Consider the following 20,148-nt stretch of genomic DNA (forward strand, 5'->3'; position numbering starts at 1 on the left):
ATTTTCACCTCACTCTTCAATCCATTTCAATTTGTCTCACTGCTCATTCCACTGAAACTAGCCTTGCTAACTTCTCAATACCAGTTAGGCTTCTTTCCAGGCTCCCTTTGCCCCCTGAGAATATTCCTACAACAGCTCCAGACCCTACAGCTCTTAACAAGTTAGTGAAGAAAAGGGGTCTCCTTCAAAGGATTCCCAGCAAAATCCTCACAGCCTCTCACTGGCTCTGATCAAGACTGTGTGCCCATCCTAACTAAGTCAGTCGCAGAATACACAGAGACTCTTCTGATGACCTGACCAAACTCTGATACAAAGGTCTAAGAATGCATAATGTTCCATTGCATGAATGTATCGTAATTTATTTAACCTCTCCTTTGGTGAAGGACCTTTGGATTTTTCTAGCAATTTTCTAACACAAATAATGTTGTACAGGATGCACATTCTAGGACCTTGACCACCTACTTACACACTCACATAATACAATTGTTTATCAACTTCATCAAGCACATGACTGCTGATTTGTGCTTTTTGTGATTTTAAGGAACTTCCAATCACACCACCAACATGTCACAATGTATGTTCCTGTGACCACTTTGAGGAAGAAGAAGGGCCAGGGGACCCTGGAGGCTGCAATTTCTAGACATTTTCTTCATTGTCATTGTCTTCAGTTCACCAAATGTAGTCCAGCTATTAATAGAGGGGCTCTTTGAAGCTTCCCCTAAAGTTAGAACGAAAAAAAATGCTTCAAATCTCTGTGGAAGTCCCATTCGCTTTCTAATCTCTCTGAGTCAAGATGGTAGAAGTGGTGGGGGAAAATTTCTCCTAAACTTCTCTGCCTCTACTCCTACCATAACAGTTCAAAAGAACTTGTAAAAGCCTTGAAATTTCCCATTTCTCTTCTTTTGTCATTGTCTAAGGGCTACTATGACCCAAGCCAAAGAAAGAGCCACTACCACGACCCTCCAACATCCATCCCCAAAGAGGTGACCTTACCCCCAGACAAATACCTGACTTCTCAGCGATTGTCTTGGTCCCCTGGCTTTGTAGGGAATGGCCCTGCCTGCCCCAGAATGCCCTTATCCTGCCAACCTACCACCTTGAAGCCATGAATCAGCACTTCTGGCTAAATGAATGCAGCATCTCTCAGAAGTATGTCATGTGTCCTTTCTGCTTCTGATGCCTGATTTTAAAAAAGATAGTCACTTCACAAACCTCTCTGGGCTAGCCTCAGTTTTGAAGTTTTAGTACCCAGCTCTCCCATTGACCAGGTCTCCAGTTAAGACCCAGTTACACTTCCCATCCTTGTTTTGTTGCTCACAAACTTTCTCTTCCTTGACCTTGCAGAAAATTAATTTTTCCAACTATTTGCTAACCCTTAAAACAGAGGTTCTCTTTCACCTCCTTTCCCCCCACCCATGCCCAGCATGGAGTGAAAACAGCCCTGAAATAGTCTCCTTCCAACCTCTCCCTGATGAGATCCTCATCCTTTTCCCAGCATGCTCAGCTCCATGGGGGCTCCCAGAGGAAGCCCCAGACCACTCTAGAATACAGTCTTCCTGCTGGCCACATTTGCCTGTATTTTATAACTAAACGTTCTTTTACTGGTGCTTGGTAAACTGAATGAACAAGTGCAACTCATACAACATAGAACTTTTTATAACTGCCAGCATTGTTTCTAAAGGGCCCTACAAATGCTGCTCTATTGGCATTAGTAAACATATATTTTTTTAAGATTTTATTTATTTATTCATGAGAGATACAGAGAGAGAGAGAGAGAGAGAGAGAGAGAGGCAGAGACACAGGCAGAGGGAGAAGCAGGCTCCAAGCAGGGAGCCCGATGTGGGACTTGATCCCGGGACTCCAGAATCATGCCCTGAGCCAAGAACAGACACTCAATTGCTGAGCCACCCAGGCATCCCTTTGTTTTATTTTTTTAAAGATTTGATTTATTTATTTGTCAGAGAGAGAGAGCATAAACAGGGAGAGCAACAGAAGAGAGGGAGAAGCAGACTTCCCCTCAGCAGGGAGCCCCATGTGGGGCTCGATCCCAGGACCCTGGGATCATGACCTGAGCCGAAAGCAGACACTTAACCAACTGAGTCAACCAGATGCTCCAATATATTTGTTTTAAAGACAGTTTTACCCAAAGAAGCCTTGAAACAGAAGCAGGAAAGGTGTACGAGTTATAGATCCTAACTTATGATTATTTTGGTTTCTCAAAACCTGAATTTTTTTCAATCTATAATAATGTGTGTATGTACGTATGGCACTTACAGCACAGGTTCTCTGCTCCTCCCAAATTCCACCATAGCCAACACTGTTCTGGGCAGCCATATGAAACCCCGAATCTAGTTTCTCTTTCAGTGTGTCCCAGGGTATGGTACACCTACCACTAGAAGTAATAAGAAGACTTTAGAAGGTTCATGAACACATTTGTTTTATTTCAGCAAGTTTTCAATATTTATTTTACGATAGATTACAGTACATTACTTTTCTAGAGATTGAAAAAAATAATTAGTATATCAGACTCCTATATTCAGGGTAAGGAGAGGATTAAAGTATGGATGTAGATTCAAAGATAAATATTAAGTAAAAACCATAATAAAAAGTGCATAGATATGAGAAAAACCACAAAGGTAGTATGAGAATGGTGCTTTGTCAGAGTCCAATAATGTGAGCCTGACCCTTGTCCATACTTCTTCCAGCGATATTCTAAATAAGCTGCTATAGGCAGAGCAGCGTAGCCCAGGGGCTGGCTTTCTGTGCACCCCCCCTCTTTCATAGCTGGTGCCATAAAGCAGAACCCACCTGCTGCACTAAATGTGCTACATTTGTGGATCAGAGAGGGCTGTCAGGCACTTATCTGATTCTGTGGCCAGTGAATTGACTTGGATTTGATTTATTTTTGAGAAAGAGGAAGAGGGTGGTAGTGATCCTCTCCCCAGGAGCCCTGAACAGCTGACTCAGTGTCACGGGCTTGTTGGCCTGGCAGCCTTTCAATGCCAGGCTCAGGCCCTTGCAAAGCAAATCCCATGACTCCATAGGACTGCCTGGGTCACTGTTGTGCCAGAATGTTCTTGTGAATGATACTGCTTAGATGAGTAGGTCCTGAAAAATATTTTTATCTTAAAGGAATTTTATGAGAAGAGGGCACTTGATCTTATAGGATTTGATTTATTGTAACACTTGTCATTTAATTTATTGAGTTATAACTTTTTTCTAGAAAGGATATGAAATGACTTATAAAAATACATACAATAAGATAAAACTTCAACAGGTGAGGAAAATGGGCCCAAGGAAAGCAGGCAGTAAGGATAAAGTGGAGCCAAGAATGAGGACTGTCACCAAAATAATGTAGAGCAGTGGTAGCCGAATTGGCTCAGCTTTCTCACAGCAAGACAACGAAGGGAACAATGATGTGTGTGGTCCGTGGTGACCCTACCATTTTCTTCTAAAAATAGAACACAAACCACTGCTCAGGAGAAAGCTAACCATCCCATGTGCTGACACCAAAAAGAAGTTTCTGGTGTATGTGTGATGCGGTCAACAGGGTCCTCAATAATTTCTCTGGGATGCCCTATAGTGGCTTCACAGGACTGTTTTGTACAGCATGCTGAAGCAGAGGAGAGGGCCTCAGGCCAAAGCAAGTGTTGGTAATCGATGTTACAGGGAACCAAGACTATGCTCTGTGAGAACACGTCTCAGGCGGGCTTTGGAGGGCTAGCGGGGTGGTCTGACTGTAACTCCAAAGCCATTCTCTCTAAGCCAGCTCGGCAAACTCGTCAGTGTCAATGAGTTCAAGGAAGCCCTCTCTGACACAGCCTGCTATGTGCTCTAAGGCCCTGGCTGGAGGCAGGATCAGGACCAGCTATATAATCTGTGGGCCAAGTGCAAAGTGAAAACGCAAAACCCCTTGTTCAAAAATTAAGACTTTCAAGATGGCAACAGCAGAGCAATAAAGCAACCACAGCGCCCTTGTAAGGATGGAGTCCTGTGGGACTGCACAAGTCACACACCTACGAAGACAGCCCTGGGCACGATGAATATTCTCATGAAAAATGGGAGAAACTGACAAGAACACAATACAGGAGTTAACGTTTATAAAATGTTTAAAACAGTACCTATCACAAAATAAGCACTGTATATGTGTTTGCATTTTCTATAGAATAATAATTGTTTTAACTAGTAATATAACAAATGCAAATGTACAATACACTGTATTTTATTCATTTTTGTTGTTGCTGTTCTCATTATTATTACTATTGTTATTTATGTATCTGAAGTTTAGCAAAAAGGACCAGGCTGGAGATCATTTGGAGACATCAGCATGCAGCAGGCCTTTAAAGCCATGGGAGTAGATGGGCTCACCTAAGGAGTGCATGCAGGTAGAGGATTGGAGCACTGTGACAGCTACGGTGGGGTCCTGGACTCCAAGAAAACATGGTACACAGAGGAAGAAGGGGATCAGTTGCGTTTGATGATGCTGTTGGGTAAAATAAGATGAAAACTCAGAATGGACCATCGGATTTGACAACATGGAGGTCATGGTGACCTTGATAAGAGCTGTTCCAACATATGGTGAGGTAAAAACCCTGATTGAAATGGTTTCAGAAGGGAATGAGAGGAAAGTGGTGGATGCTGTGAATAGGGACATGCTTTCCAGGAGCTGTGCTACAAAGAGCAGCAGAGAACTGGAATAGCAGCTGGCCAGCAAGCCTGGAACCTCAGTCCTAGTACCACAAAGGACTGAGTTCTGCTAACGACCACACAAGCTTGGAAGAAGACCCTGGGGTCCAGAAAGGAATGCAGTCCAGCTGACACCTTAATCGAGGTCTGTGTGACCCAGAGCAAAGGGCTCAGGTAAGCCTTAGACTCCTGACCCATCAAAATTGGATGACGATGAGTTTGCCCTGTTTTAAGCCACTAGTCTGTGGCAATTTGTTACGCAACAACAGATAACTAATACAATGGACTCAGTATAAAGCGATAGTAAGGAATTACTATAACTATTGCAATTGGGAATTACAAAAAACCGTTCTTTTTTTTTTTTTTCTTTTAGTGATGCATATTGAGGTATTCAGGAATTGTCTGTGATCTGTTTTAAAATAATAATAAAGAGGGGCACCTGGGTGACTCAATTGGTTAAGTGTCCAACTCTTGATTTCGGCTCAGGTCATGATCTCAGGGTCCTGAGATGGAGCCCCACCTCAGGCTCCATGCTCAACAGGAAGTCTGCTTGAGGTGCTCTCTCTCTCTCTCTCTCTCTCCCTCCCCTGTTACTTGCACACTCTCTCTTTCTCTCCCAAATAAAAAAGTAAAATCTTTAAAAAATAATAGTGAAGAAATGAATAAATGAAAAATAGATGAAGAAAATAGGGCATAATCTTGTTGGTATAAGACCCAGGTGATGGATATACAGGGAATCATTGTGCTATTCTGTTTTTATGTATTTCTGAAATTTTTCATAATAAAATATAAATATATGTGCATATAGATATGTGTGCTTAGAGAGGAAGAGTTCAGTCTTAAATCCTCTTTCCCTTCCTCTCCCCCTCCTCCTCCTCCTTCATATCGCTTCCTTCTTGTCCCTTTAATTTGTCTCCCTTATGAGGGGGTCCCCCTTTGGCCTGCTGTCTTTCTGAAGGATGTACCTATTAAAGAACATTTTCATAATTCTCTCCTCTTAGAAGTTGGACCAAGCCTTTAAACTGCAGCCCTGTGTGTCACTGAGTCTGGTGTGAGCTGACCCAGAGGGACAGGCACCTCCCTGCAGCAGGTCTGCTTGAGGCCCTGGGGCTGACGTGTCCCGAAACAATGGCCCTCATTCGCAGCAGGGACGCCTTTCAGGAGGCTGGTGTGCTCTCCTGGTGCCAAGCCCAGCTGTCTTTTTCACCATTCTGAGCTCTCCTCCGCCACCTCAGCCAGGGCCTTCATTCTTTCTCAGAAACCCAATTCCTTCTGCAGAAGCCACGTGTTCCACTCGGGCCCCATCTGACAGCTGTGGCCCCTGGCCTGGCCCCACAGACGCTCACTGTTCCCTTTCACAGGCTCAGAGGTGTTCCTGCCAGAAAAGTCCACTTCCTTTACGCGTCTCTTTCTCATGGTGTCACTCTTTCTGGCCTTGAGTGTCATGCCAATTCCTTGCACACTTGATGAAAGGATTCAGGGGCAGAGAACTTGAATCAATGGGGTCTTTTTATTTTTGAACATCAGTAAACAGCACAAATCAGTTCAATGAGTTCAGACTCTCAATTATTTCCATGCTTGCTGCAGTCTCTACCCAGCATTAAATCTCACTGAAAATGCCTCTTGTTATCTCCAGCTAATGAAGAATGTCGCTCTTTTTTCTTGGTTTGAACACACTCCAAAGCATTGGCCTGAAAGATCAATTTAACGCTGGAGAGCCCTGAATACAAGAATCTTTAACTTTCCCTTGTATACAGCTCACTGGCATTATTCTAATCGTTTTCTTTTCTCCTCATTTTATTCTGTTCACTGACAGTATTTTTATCTGTTTGGTTGTGTAAAATGCAATCATTTATTTTCAAGACTAATGAAGACATGCCAGGTCTTTTCCACGGACTGAGTTACAAATGATAAAATTTGAGATTAAAAGCTCCAGCTAACTTGTTAACTTGTCATATTTATAACTCCATCAAACTGGACTCCTCTCCCCATTGTCATTCTCAATATTCACGCTATAGTATATATGTGGCACCAGTGAAGAACACAGCCCTCTATATTTTTTTACTTAAAATTAGTGGTATATTAATTTATTGAAAAATAAAACCACGGAGCAAGTCTTTTTGAAAAAAATTTAAAGCAGAAAAAATTGTGTATTGTCCGTGTAATACTGAATGCCTCCATATTTTCAAGAAGTTAAGCCTTTTTATAATTAAACCACTAATGGTATAAGTAATGCAGGTGATAGAGTGAAACCCTCAGTGCAGGGAGAGGATTCAGGGGCGGATTTTAGAACCAGACTGCAGAGGTTCAAATTCCAGTTCCAGTACTTACTAGCTGTGTGACTTTGGACACATTACTTCACCTCTCTGTGCCCTGGCCTTCTCTTCTGAAAAACCAGAACAATTAAATTACCTACCCCGGGGATGCCTGGGTGGCTCAGTGGTTGAACGTCTTCCTTTAACCCAGGGCGTGATCCAGTCCTGGGATCGAGTTCCGCATCAGGCTCCCTGCATGGAGACCTGCTTCTCCCTCTGCCTGTGTCTCTGCCTCTCTCTCTCTCTGTGTCTCTCATGAATAAATAAATAAAATGAAAGAAAGAAGAAAGAAAGAAAGAAAGAAAGAAAGAAAGAAAGAAAGAAAGAAAGAAAGGAAGGAAGGAAGGAAGGAAGAGAAAACAAGAGAAAGAAAGAAAGAAAGAATAAAGAAGAAAAAGAAGAAAGAAAGAAAGAAAGCAGAAAAAGAAAGAATAAGAAAAGAAAGAATAATAAATACACATACCAAAGCCCTCCCTCCCAAGCACGCACCCCCTCCCAACGCCTGAACAAGCCATCAGAAGAAGAAGAAAGAAAGAAAGAAAGAAAAGAAGAAAGAAAAGAAAGAAAGAAAGAATCTACGCCAGGGGCGCCTGGGTGGATCAGTTGGTTAAACCTCCAACTCTTGGTTTCAACTCAGGTCATGATCTCAGGGCATGAGATGGAGCCCTGTGTCAGGCTCCACTCAGCAGGGAGTCGCTTGAGATGCCCCCTCTTTCTCTCTCCTTCTCTCCCTCCACCCCTCTCCCCTCCCCTCTCTAAAAAAATTTAAAAAACAAAAAAACAAAAGCCTACCTCAGGCAGGTTGCTATGAGGATGTAAAACAGATTACAGGTCTAGCATGTGAAAAGCAACCAGCATTGTCATTGCTGTCACTAACATCTTGGGTAAATGAATGTTCCCTCTCTCTGATCCGGCTTCACACCCCTACCAGAGTGGTCCTCCCGCAACGCTGCCCCAGTCCTACCTCACACTCTTGCTTCCTAACACCTATCTGTGTCTCATGAAAACCTCTGGTGTTGTTTCATTCAAGTGGTCTGCTGCTCCCCCTAGGAGGAAGCTGCCTTGAGGTGGCATGGTAAACTAGCAAACTTCCACTGGAAGGCATGCATGATCAGGAAATCCCAGGTCACAACATGAACTAGAGCTGGTTTTTCAAGATGCTCATTGCTTTTTTTTTTTTTTTTAAGAGTTTTTTTAGGAATTTGAGAGAGAGAGAGAGAGCACGAGCAGGAGGGAGGGATAGAGGGAGAAGCAGGCTTCCCACTGAGCAGGGAGCCCAAGGTGGAGCTCAATCCCAGGACCCAAAGATCATGACCTGAGCTGAAGGCAGGAGCTTGACCAACTGAACCACCCAGGTGCCCCAAGATGCTGAGTACTTTTTAAAAATATATTGACCCATATAAAGAGAGTTAATTTTATTCCTCTGTTTGAGGTATATGGCTAATCTCTACATGTTCATTCCCTTGCTTGATTTATTTATGTCTTGTCTTACTTTCCTCACTACCATATCCCCCCCGACACACTGTTCTATGTTTAAAGTGACTCCCAGTTTCCCGATGTTTGGTAAAGGGGGTGTGCTGGTGAATGCACGTGTCCTTTGGTTACATAAGTGTTGCCTGTACCTTGTCCCTCTGGTCTTAAGATCCTATGAGGACTTCAAGGCTTCTCTTCTCCCGTGCTGCTGGGTGCATATCCTGACATCTGACAACCCTCCACCCTGGGTGACAGACAGCCAGGTTGCCCCCAACCATCCTCCACAACAAATTGGGGTAAAAAGAAGATGATCTTGGGAAATCTTGCTACTACATAGATAAAAATAAAATGGAATCACCACCTAACACTGCATACAAAGTGAACTGGAGCTCGATTCAAGACCTAAATCCAAAAGCTGAAACAATGGGATTCATAAAAGAAAATGTGGGTAGATATCTCAGTGGCCTGGGTTGGCAGGGAGGGAGAGCTGCTTCAGCCATACCTCAAAAACATAAAAGTCCTGGGGCACCTGGTGGCTCAGCAGTTGAGTGTGTGGCTTTGGCTCAGGTCATGATCTCAGAGTCTTGGGATCGAGTCCTCCATAGTCCTGCTTCTCCCTCTACCTATGTCTCTGCCTCTCTCTCTGTCTCTCCTGAATTAAAAAAAAACAAAAACAAAACATAATAGTCCTTGAACATTTCTTCTGTTCACATTGGTTTCCAGTCCTCTCCTATCTCTTAGCCCTTCACAACTGCCCAGAGGTTTTCTTCTGCATAAGGAAAAAAGTAGAACAACACAACTTTAAAGCCTGTCGTTTCCCTACTTTCAGTTTTTCCTTCCTGTAAATCAAAAAGATTTCTTTCTTGTAGGTGCCCCTTTTGCGCAGCACAGGGGTCAGTAATCATGGGCTAAATCCAGCCTGTCTTCTTGTTAAGTACAGAAAGGTTTTTACATCTTTACTTTTTATTTTTATTTATTTTTTAAAGATTTATTTATTTATTTATGATAGACACAGAAAGAGAGAGAGAGAGAGGCAGAGACACAGGAGGAGGGAGAAGCAGGCTCCATGCCGGGAGCCCGACGCAGGACTCGATCCCGGGACTCCAGGATCGCACTCCGGGCCAAAGGCAGGCGCTAAACCGCTGAGCCACCCAGGGATCCCCAGGTTTTTACATCTTTAAATGGTTGAGGGAAAAAAGAATATTCTGTGACACTTGAACAATACACAAAATACAAATTTCAGTGTCTTTAAACAACGAACTTGACCTAGTATGCCCTCCACTTAATAGGAAAGGAAAATATTCCTTGAGGCTCCCCAGCAGCCCTCCTCTCATGGCTTGAGCCAGAAGTGGATCACATGCTGGACCAGAGGCCAGACTTCCTGGTCCTGGAGAAGTAGCGATCCCCTCCCCTCCACCCCCCTCCTGCCCCCGCAGAACTCAAACAGCATCAGGGAGCCAGGAATAGGAGAATGCCTTTAGGATAGGCAATAAATAGTGTCTACCCCCAGGCCAATGGTGAGGTTGAGTTTTCACCTTAGAAAGGCAACCCAGAAATTTGAAGGATTTGTTGTGTGGAGAACCAAGCAGTAGCTTAATTCCAATCTTTCCTAAGACTGTAACTCATTTTAAAAAGAGTGTAGCTTTCCCAAATAGTTTTAGATGGTTTTCAGACCATAGAAGCACCAGAATCAACTGAGTAGCTTTTACAAGCTCAAGCTGGCCTTATTTTTTTTTTCTTTTCTTTCTTTCTTTTTTTTTTTTTTTTTTTTTTGAGATGTATTTATTTGAGAGGGTGGGAAGGGGCAGAGGGAGAGGGAGAGAACCCCAAGCAGACTCTGCGCTGTGCCCCTGCCTGCACAAAGTTGGATCTCACAACCCTGCAATAGGACCTGAGCCAAAACCAAGAATCAGGGGCAGCCCGGGTGGCACAGCAGTTTGGCGCCTGCCTTCAGCCCAGGGTGTGATCCTGGAGACCCGGGATCAAGTCCCACTTCGGGCTCCCTGAATGGAACCTGTTTCTCCCTCTGCCTGTGACTCTGCCTCTCTCTCTGAATAAATTTTTTTTTTAATCTTAAAAAACAAGAGTCAGATGCCCAACTGACTGCACCATCCAGGAACCCCTCTGCCTGGCGTTTTCTAATAAAATGTAATGTTTCGCAGTCAGGACCCTTCTGCCGCTGTACCCTCGTGGGTTGAAAAGTGTCCCACAGACCCCCTTGTGCTCATATTCCCAATGACTGGCTCATCAGAATTACTGGAGTCATCTCTTGGTTAAACAGCAATCAAACAGAACCATAATGTGCAAATGTAAGTAATGACTTACAAGGAAAGTTCACTGCTGCATGTAGAAAAGAAAGACCTGAACGTGAACACACAGGCGTGGAGGAGACAGGAGCGGGGCCCAGCCTGTGACTGGGGGCCTGGTGAGTCAGAGCCGTGGGCAGGCGAGCGTGCCGCGACAGGTGGCTCCTTTGATTCTCCAGACTCCGGGGCCACACGTGCTGTTTATGCGCTTCTGCGCACTCCATTCAGCAGAGGTGCAAATGAGGGCACTGTCAAGGACTAACAGGGAAGGAAATACAACTTTTAGAGATAGAAATCCTGAGATGCCGCGACGCCTGGGTGGCTCAGCGGTTGGGTGTCTGCCTTGGGCTCAGGACCTGATCCCGGGGTCCCTGATCGAGTCCCCCACATCGGGCTCCTGCATGGAGCCTGCTTCTCCTCCCTCTACCTATGTCTCTGCCTCTCTCTCTCTATGCCTCTCATAAAATCTTTGAAAAAAAAAAAAAGAAAAGAAATCCTGAGACGCCAACTCCATATAGAGAGAGTTATGATACGGCGGGTTTTATATTTGGGAAACTTTTGGTTGCACTGCTTGCTCTGTATCACTGTTTCCCAAATCCTGTTCAGCCTGTGACTTCAGTGGGATCTGTCCCCACTCTCTCTCCCTGTCCTGCTCTGGCAGCCCCACCTGCCTTAGAGCCATAAGGCATAAATAAGTCAATCCACACAGTCCTCACAGAAACTAGGAGGAAATAGGGGTGTGATGAGACATTACAAACTCATACATGGCAAATAAAACACTTTGTTTCACAAAAGCAGCTGCCTTGACCAGCCGGGTGCATAGCCCTGACTTTGTAGATGGTTCCTAATGTCAGAAAGTAGTGAGGACAGAGGAAGACATAGACATGGCCAACATGCATATGAGAAAATGCTCTGCATCACTTGCCATCAGGGAAATACAAATCAAAACTACAATGAGATACCACCTCACACCAGTGAGAATGGGGAAAATTAACAAGGCAGGAAACAACAAATGTTGGAGAGGATGCGGAGAAAAGGGAACCCTCTTACACTGTTGGTGGGAATGTGAACTGGTGCAGCCACTCTGGAAAACTGTGTGGAGGTTCCTCAAACAGTTAAAAATATACCTGCCCTACGACCCAGCAATTGCACTGTTGGGGATTTACCCCAAAGATACAAATGCAATGAAACGCCGGGACACCTGCACCCCGATGTTTCTAGCAGCAATGGCCACTATAGCCAAACTGTGGAAGGAGCCTCGGTGTCCAACGAAAGATGAATGGATAAAGAAGATGTGGTTTATGTATACAATGGAATATTACTCAGCTATTAGAAATGACAAATACCCACCATTTGCTTCAACGTGAATGGAACTGGAGGGTATTATGCTGAGTGAAGTAAGTCAGTCGGAGAAGGACAAACATTATATGTTCTCATTCATTTGGGGAATATAAATAATAGTGAAAGGGAAAATAAGGGAAGGGAGAAGAAATGTGTGGGAAATATCAGAAAGGGAGACAGAACGTAAAGACTGCTAACTCTGGGAAACGAACTAGGGGTGGTAGAAGGGGAGGAGGGCAGGGGGTGGGAGTGAATGGGTGACGGGCACTGGGTGTTATTCTGTATGTTAGTAAATTGAACACCAATAAAAAAAAAAAAAAAAAAAAAAGAAAGTAGTGAGGAGTTGGTCAAAAGAACAACAAGACATGTTTAAACTTTTTAAACTGTAAAGCATTGGTGACTGCAAGGAAGCTGGTCTATCCAAACTTCTCCCAGAAATTCAATTCAGCTGTGGAGGTCCTTTCTGCTTCAAACATTGCGCTTTTCATGACCCATTATTATCAGCCCCCTCGACCTACACGCATGCACACACTCAAAATCGTAATCAAATTGCATTCCGGAAAAAAAAAAGAATTTGCATTCCGTGGTGAATGGGTGAGAAGAAAGGGAGCTGAGAGAGCTGGCATTGGTTTTCCAGGCTTACCCCATCTCCCAGCTGGGATCCATGGATTCTGGGAGAAGCGAGGATGAGGCTGCGGTGGTGCTGGGCCTTAAATCTGACTCTGCTCAGAGGTCTCAGGAACACCATCCTGTTTTATTTTATACAGCTGGGCAGTCTGCGCTGAGCCATGTTACTTTTGTATTTCCATATTTAGTTAGAGGTATTGAGCAAAAACCCTCTTTCATTTTATAAAGGATGAATGAATATATACCATTTAGCAACAAAGCTAAAAGAGCTTTACAATTCACACAATTAATAAAAGAAAGAGGGGGACCTAGGTGGCTCATTCAAGTTAGGCATCTGACTCTTGATTTTGGTTCAGGTCATGATCTCAGGGTCCTGAGGTTAAGCCCCACATGAGGCTCTGTGCTAGGCATGGAGCCTGGCTAAGATTCTCTTTCCCTCTCCTTCTAGTCACCCCACTCACTACCTTGTACTAAATGAATGAATGAATGAATGAATGAATGGTGAGTAGATATGTGAGGGTGTTATTGTCCAAACCTAATGAACTTAGAGAATGCTGAAGGTAAACAGGGTGAGCTGGGAAACTTCTGGAATGTAGCCTTTTAGAAAAACTGATCTGCTAAAACAAGGAAGAGACGGCTCTTGTGTATGTGAGCTATGTCCCCTTACATCTATATAAATATTATTTTCAATGATGTCACATTCTAAACACGTTGGGCATTTCCTCATATATACTAAAATCAGAACAAGTGTGCTGCTTTTTATGCAAATGAAACTTTGTTTTATAAATTTCATGTAACAATTGGACTAGCCTCTCTCACTGACATAAGGCCTCCAAACCTCAACAATGTTCCAGAGCCTACCCCATGCCTTGCCCTGTGCTAAGAGATTGCATGTATTTCTGCTTAAATCATACTGGAAGATGACATGCACTGAAAAGGGAGTACGATTACTTAGGTGGTATTTTTGCTCAAAATGTACTACCTTAACCTAAGCATGAGGAAGCATCAGGCAACTCCAAAGTGAGGGGCGCTCCATAAAAAATTGGCCAATAATCTTCACAAATATTAACGATGTGAAAGATAAAGTGGCCTGAGGGGATGTTCTAGTTTAAATGAGACTAAAGAGTGTGACAACTAAATACAAGGCAAGATCTTGGTTTGGATCCTGAATGGGGGATGGGGGAGGGGAATTGCTGTAAAGAATGTTATTGGAATAACAAGGAAGATTTGAAAATAAACTAGGCATTAGATGGTATACGTTAGATTTCCTGATTTTGATAATTGGACTGTACTTACTGTTAACAGATTGCCATTGTTTTTAGGAAATACCAACTGAAGAAAAGAAGGGTAAAGGAGCTTAATGTCTACAATTTGTTTCATACAAAAAATACTAATAATAACAATTTCTTGCATAAATGTCTACACACAAGTATCTGTAAGCTCGCACACACATATGGCAAAATGTTGAAATTGGTAAATCTGGGTAAAGGGCATATGGGAGTTGTACTCTTCTTGTAACTCTTCAGTGTGTTTGCAATTATTTTGAAATGAAATTAAAATTACACTTCTGAAATCACTTGCCTTGAGAGATTCCCTTCTTGGCTAACACTGAAACATTACCTGGAGCAAGACACTGATTATTAAGTTGAGATGAACAAGTTTTACAACTAAGTTTTGCAAGATTTATTTCCACTTTGAAAAGAAGCTGGAGCCTGACAGTCGGGGTGTTGGGGGCAGGGAACAGTCATTAAATCAATTATGTGTACTGACAACTCAACCTCTCCTTTATCTCCTCTCCTGGGAAATCGGTCACAGAAAAAAATACCAGATGTGCATTAAAACATACTCCCTATTACACTCTCTTTCCATCAAAATCAGGCTGGACCCTCCCCATTGACTGCATGTCACCCTCACGGCTGGCAGACCGCGGCACCCCTCTGGCCCCTGCTCCCTTCTGGGCCGTGGCCTCCACAACTTGCTCTGCCTGGAGCAGCACAAGCTCCAGGCCAAGCCTCACCCACTAGAGAAGCTTCTCTGGTCCCTCTATGGCACCGCTGTCCACTACACCAGCCAGCGAGTGCCTGCAAGGAGCTGGTCTACGGGACATGTGCTATAAGTAAACATTGGATTTCAAAGACTACAGGACAAAAAGAGTGTAAAAGATCTTGTTAATAATTTTATACATTGGTTACATGCTGAAATGATGTTTTAGATATATTGACTTAAACAGTGCATAGTATTAGAGTAATTTCAACTGTTACTCATTAATTTTTTTTTGCTATGGCTACCAATAAATTTTAAATTAACATTTGTGGCTCACATTATATTTGTATGGAACAGCACTACCCGGATGGAAAAGAATAGCCCCTTTTTTTGTGCCCTTGCTCTATGCATCCTAACATGGTCCTCTTCTCAGCACCTGCACACACTTCCTTCCTGGGTTGTTGCCTCAGACAGGACTGCAAGCCCCAGAAACCACATTCCTTCTTCTTTTTATCCTCAGTTCCTAGCACCATTCCTGGCATACCTGGTAAAGGGCCTCGAGGAACTAATCATTCACATTTTTTAAAGAATCATAATTTTTAAAAATCAAGGTGAAATTCACATAACATAATATCAACCATTTTAAAGTGAACAATTTAGAGGCAGTTAGTACATTCACAATGTTGGGGAACCACCACCGCTATCTGGATCCCAACCATTTTCATCATGCCAACATAAAGCCCGGTATCCACTGAGCAGTGACCCCCCACCCACCCATTCTCTCCTGCCTGCAGCCCCTGGCAGTCACCAACCTGCTCTCTTTCTCTGGATGTGCCTCTTCTGGACACTTCATACAATATGGGACCTTCTGTGTCCACTTTCTTTCACTTAGCAGAAGGGTTTCAAGGTGCGTCCATGCTGTAGCAGGCATCAGTACGCCATTCCAGTTCAATATTCTCTCTTCTATTCATATTATTCCTTCCTACTTGGAATGTACCATCCCCATGCTCTGCTTATCCAGCTTCACTCAGCATTTAAGACTAAGTCAGCTCATACTTTCTCCATAAAGACTTCTCTACATCTCAGTCTTCTCTGAATTCCTTTAGCTCTATCTACGCGACTTAGTTTAAATGCAACACGTCAGGGATATTTCAGATTGGTCCTAAAATAATCCAGCAGATATTTGATTCTAGCAGCTTGAATGAAACAAGCTTGGTCATATATTGATGATCACTGAAGCAAGTAATGGGTACATGGAGGTTGATTATGCCACTCTACTTTTGTGTATGTTTGGAAGTTTCCAGAATAAAAAGTTTCACACAGCGTCTCACACTATTACCTGTTCTAGGTTAATATCTTCTCAATAAGATCAGATGCTCCTTTGAGGTCACAGATTGTCATTCATGCCAACGAATGTGGAGAATGGCTACAAAGAAAACTAGACCACTACCAGTGTTTGTTGAATTAAATTCTATCTGAAGTTTAAAATTTTCATTGAGAAGAAACTGAATTTAGGTGTAAGAATAAAGAGCTGAGATGCTGTTCTAGCTTCAGTTTCCTGGCCTTTCTTCTACAGTTAAAACCCCTTTTGATTTCTGTTCTAGCTTCTTTCTTGGGCTTCCAATTGATCTCTAATGAATGAGCACAATGCACTTGTTCCAGTATTCTGAAATATTTCTAGATAATCCCTAATCATAAAACTAGAAACCACAGTCCATTCAGATTTCTATTTTGGTCCCTCCTTCCTTTCTTTTTCCATGGACGCATTCTGTTTTTCCCTTCTCTGTCCCAGTATTCTGTGGGCTCCAAAGGTGGAAAGGAAAGGAGCACACTTCTCTTTGCTTCTGCATTCACACAACAAACTTCCATGTCTCATGTTCCTGTCACACTAAAAATACAGAGAAACTAGGACTTCAACAGTGTGATAAGCGTATGTTTCTATACCTACTACTCTTTTGAATTTCAAATGTAGCCAGTAACTCCAGAAGAAGAGTCATGTCACAAATTGTTTGCATGGGGCACCGGGGTGGCTCAGTCCAATTCTTGATTTCGGCTCAGGTCATGATCTCAGGGTGGTGAGATTGAGCCCTGTGTCAGGCTCTGTGCTGGGCGTGGAGCCTGCTTGAGTTTCTCTCTCTTTCTCTCCCTCTGCCCCTCCAGAGCCCCCCTCTCTCTTTCTGAAAAGACAAAAAATGCAGCCAGCACTCAAGAAGAAAATCCCTTTGGCCAAATCTAGTATCTGATTCCTTCAGGTAGAAAATCAGGCTAAAAATACAACAGCCATTGATGCTAGCTGATTTCAGAAGTGACCAGAAAAAGAATGCATTGACCTTGGTGATTCATTTTCTCTTTTTTCCCTGCAAGACCAGGAAAAATATTTTGGTGGGTGAATAGTTTCAAAACTTAGTAAACCTGGAAACAAAGGAGTTTTTTTAATTACTTATTCATGTGGAGAGCACCCAGAGGGGAGAGACTAAAGTAGACACAAAACAGAAGTCTCTGAGTCACTTATTAATGCTTGAATCTGAAAACCCTGACTCTGATTATAACATGTTATAAAGCCCACATTAGGACAAGGCAGTCACATGAGCTTTCTCTCTCTCTCTGAACTGATTCCTTTATCTTTAGTTTATTCTTGCTTTTCTGCTCTGCCAAGTATCAAAGCCTTTGTTTCAACAAGTCTTGTAATCTTTGAGAGGTATTTCCCATGACTGCTCTCATCACAAACTCTTCTTCATAAACAGAATTTTTGTTAAGTCATCTTCTGTACTGTGATAAGCAGAATAATGGCCCTTAAAGATGTCTACATCCTCATCCCTGGAATTTGTGAATAGGCTATATGGCAAGGGGAAATTAAGATTGCAGGGGGAATTAAGGTTGCTAATCAACTGACTTCAAGACAAGGCAATTCATCTGGATCATCCAGGTGAGTTCATTGTAATCATAAGATTCCTTATAAGTGAGAGAGGAAGGAAGGAGAATCAGTGTCAGAATGATTCCATGGGAGAAAGAATGTACTGGCTGTTGGCTGGCTTTAAAGATGGAAGTGTGTTACAAACCAGGAAATACGAGGAGGCCTCTAGAAGCCAGAAAATGCAGGAAAAATGCAGATTCTTCACTACTGACACTTTTATTTGGGCCCAGTGAGAGGTATTTCAGAATTTTGACTTCTGGAAAATAGATTTATGTTGTTTCAAGCTTCCAAGTTTCTGCAATTTGTTATAGTGGCAATACAACCGTTGTGTATAAGAGTTGGAGAGAAAAGAACCTTCATTTTTATTATCTTGCTTAAAAACACCACTTTGAGCTGAGAAATTTCTAAAATTCAAAGTGTTAACTCCCTACTGCCTGCCACTGCCCACATCCCCCTTTGGGGGGGCTGCTATAATCATTACTCCCTAAAGGGCTGCTTCTCAGGGTGGGACTGTAGCCACCACAAGGGCTGTCAGGAACCAGGACATGTAGAGACAATTTAGCATATTCTCAAAAGTTGACTATTTTCTCAGCATTGTTTTTAAACAGAATAATCATGTTGATCATACCAAGTAATTGAGATGGCTCCCTTCATTCAATAAACTAAATTCACAGTATGATTTTCTTTTTTTTTTTATTAAGATTTTAATTATTGATTCATGAGAGACACAGAGAGTGAGAGAAAGAGAGAGAGAGGCAGAGACATATGCAGAGAAGCAGGCTCCCTGCAAGGAGCCCGATGTGGTTGGGACTTGATCCTGGACCCTGGGATTCCTCCTTGAGCCAAGGGTAGATGCTCAACCGCTGAGGCACCCAGGCATCCCTGATTTTATTTAAAACAAAACAAAACAAAAAACCTTGAGAAAATTTCATATCCAAAATAACCTTGTATCTGAATCCTACAAAGTAAACTACATGCTGTTAACGGATGATTATCAAGGTGCAGTTATCCATCCAATTTGTAAGGCTTTGGAATGAACAACTTCGATTTCTTCTTCACTTCCATCCAGGCCCCTCCCTTTTGCCTATTGTCTTAAGTCCTAGCCATCTGCCCTTGAAGGAGCAGAAAGGAGAGAAGATATAAAAGAAAACTTGATCATACTGTGTCTCTCTCCCTTTCATTAAGATTTTGTTACAGAAGAGTCTGACACTTGCAGCTTACTTAGGGACAGAGGCAGCTAATGTAGCCAAATATAAAAGCTAGAGGGATCCCTGGGTGGTGCAGCGGTTTAGCGCCTGCCTTTGGCCCAGGGCGCGATCCTGGAGACCCAGGATCGAATCCCACGTCGGGCTCCCGGTGCATGGAGCCTGCTTCTCCCTCTGCCTGTGTCTCTGCCTCTCTCTCTCTCTCTGTGACTATCATAAATAAAAATTAAAAAAAAATAAAAAAAATAAAAGCTAGAATTGAGAGATGCCTTAGTGGCTCAATTGGTTGGGCATCTTCCTTTGGCTAGGTCATGATCCTAGGGTTCTGGGATTGAGCCTTGAGTTGGGCTCCCGGCTCAGTGGAGAGTCTGCTTGTCCCTTTCCCTCTACCCCTTCCTCTCTCCCTCCCATGCTCATGCACATGCATGCTCTATTTCTCTCTCTCTCTTTCTCTCTCTCTCATAAATAAATAAAATCTTATTTTAAAAAGCTGGAATTGGGACACCTGGGTGGCTCAGCAGTTAAGTGCCTGCCTTCAGCTCAGGGCATGATCCTTGGAGTAGTGGGGTTGAGTCCCACACCATGGAGCCTGCTTCTCTCTCTGCCTGTGTCTCTGCCTCTCTCTGTGTCTCTCATGAATAAATAAATAAAATCTTTTTAAAATAAAGAAATAAAAAGCTAGAATTGTTAGCAACAAAGGGCAATAACATTCAAATATCAATAGAAAGTTTCCTCTAAACTGAAAAGCCTTTTTTTTTTTTTGAAAAGCCTTTTTTATGATAAGTTATACATGTTGGTTATAAAAAGCAAACAGAACTACATAGATTATTCACATTACATAAATACTACCACTGTTCATTTATTCATCTGTATTTGAAAATAGTTTTGTTTCAGCCATGAATATGGTCCTTGTGTTGTTTTTTCTCTACATATGTGCTTCATGGTCTGTAAAAGGAGCTTTAAAGAGCTGCATGTGGCCTTAGGGTAGGGAGCTGGCTACACCTGCTTCGTGGACTTCAGTTTCTCAGACTATGTTTTCCTATGCCTTGTTAACAACCGAAACAAATTAATACCCCAAATTTTACCCTCACCCCAACTAGGACTTTTCTATGTATTGAAGATGGTCATGTGGATGTGACTTAGAGAAAGATCACATGTTGTCAAGTGTTCATGTTGCCACATTTTCTGCACATTCTATTACCAAACATGATTTGTTCCAGGCAAGCTTGTTTTTACATTTAATGCCCGCTTTCTGTAACATAAAATAAATATGCAGTATGTTTTATGCCATTGGCCTT

This window comes from Canis lupus, chromosome 14 (assembly GCF_011100685.1).
Source record: "Canis lupus familiaris isolate Mischka breed German Shepherd chromosome 14, alternate assembly UU_Cfam_GSD_1.0, whole genome shotgun sequence".
NCBI lineage: Eukaryota > Metazoa > Chordata > Mammalia > Carnivora > Canidae > Canis > Canis lupus.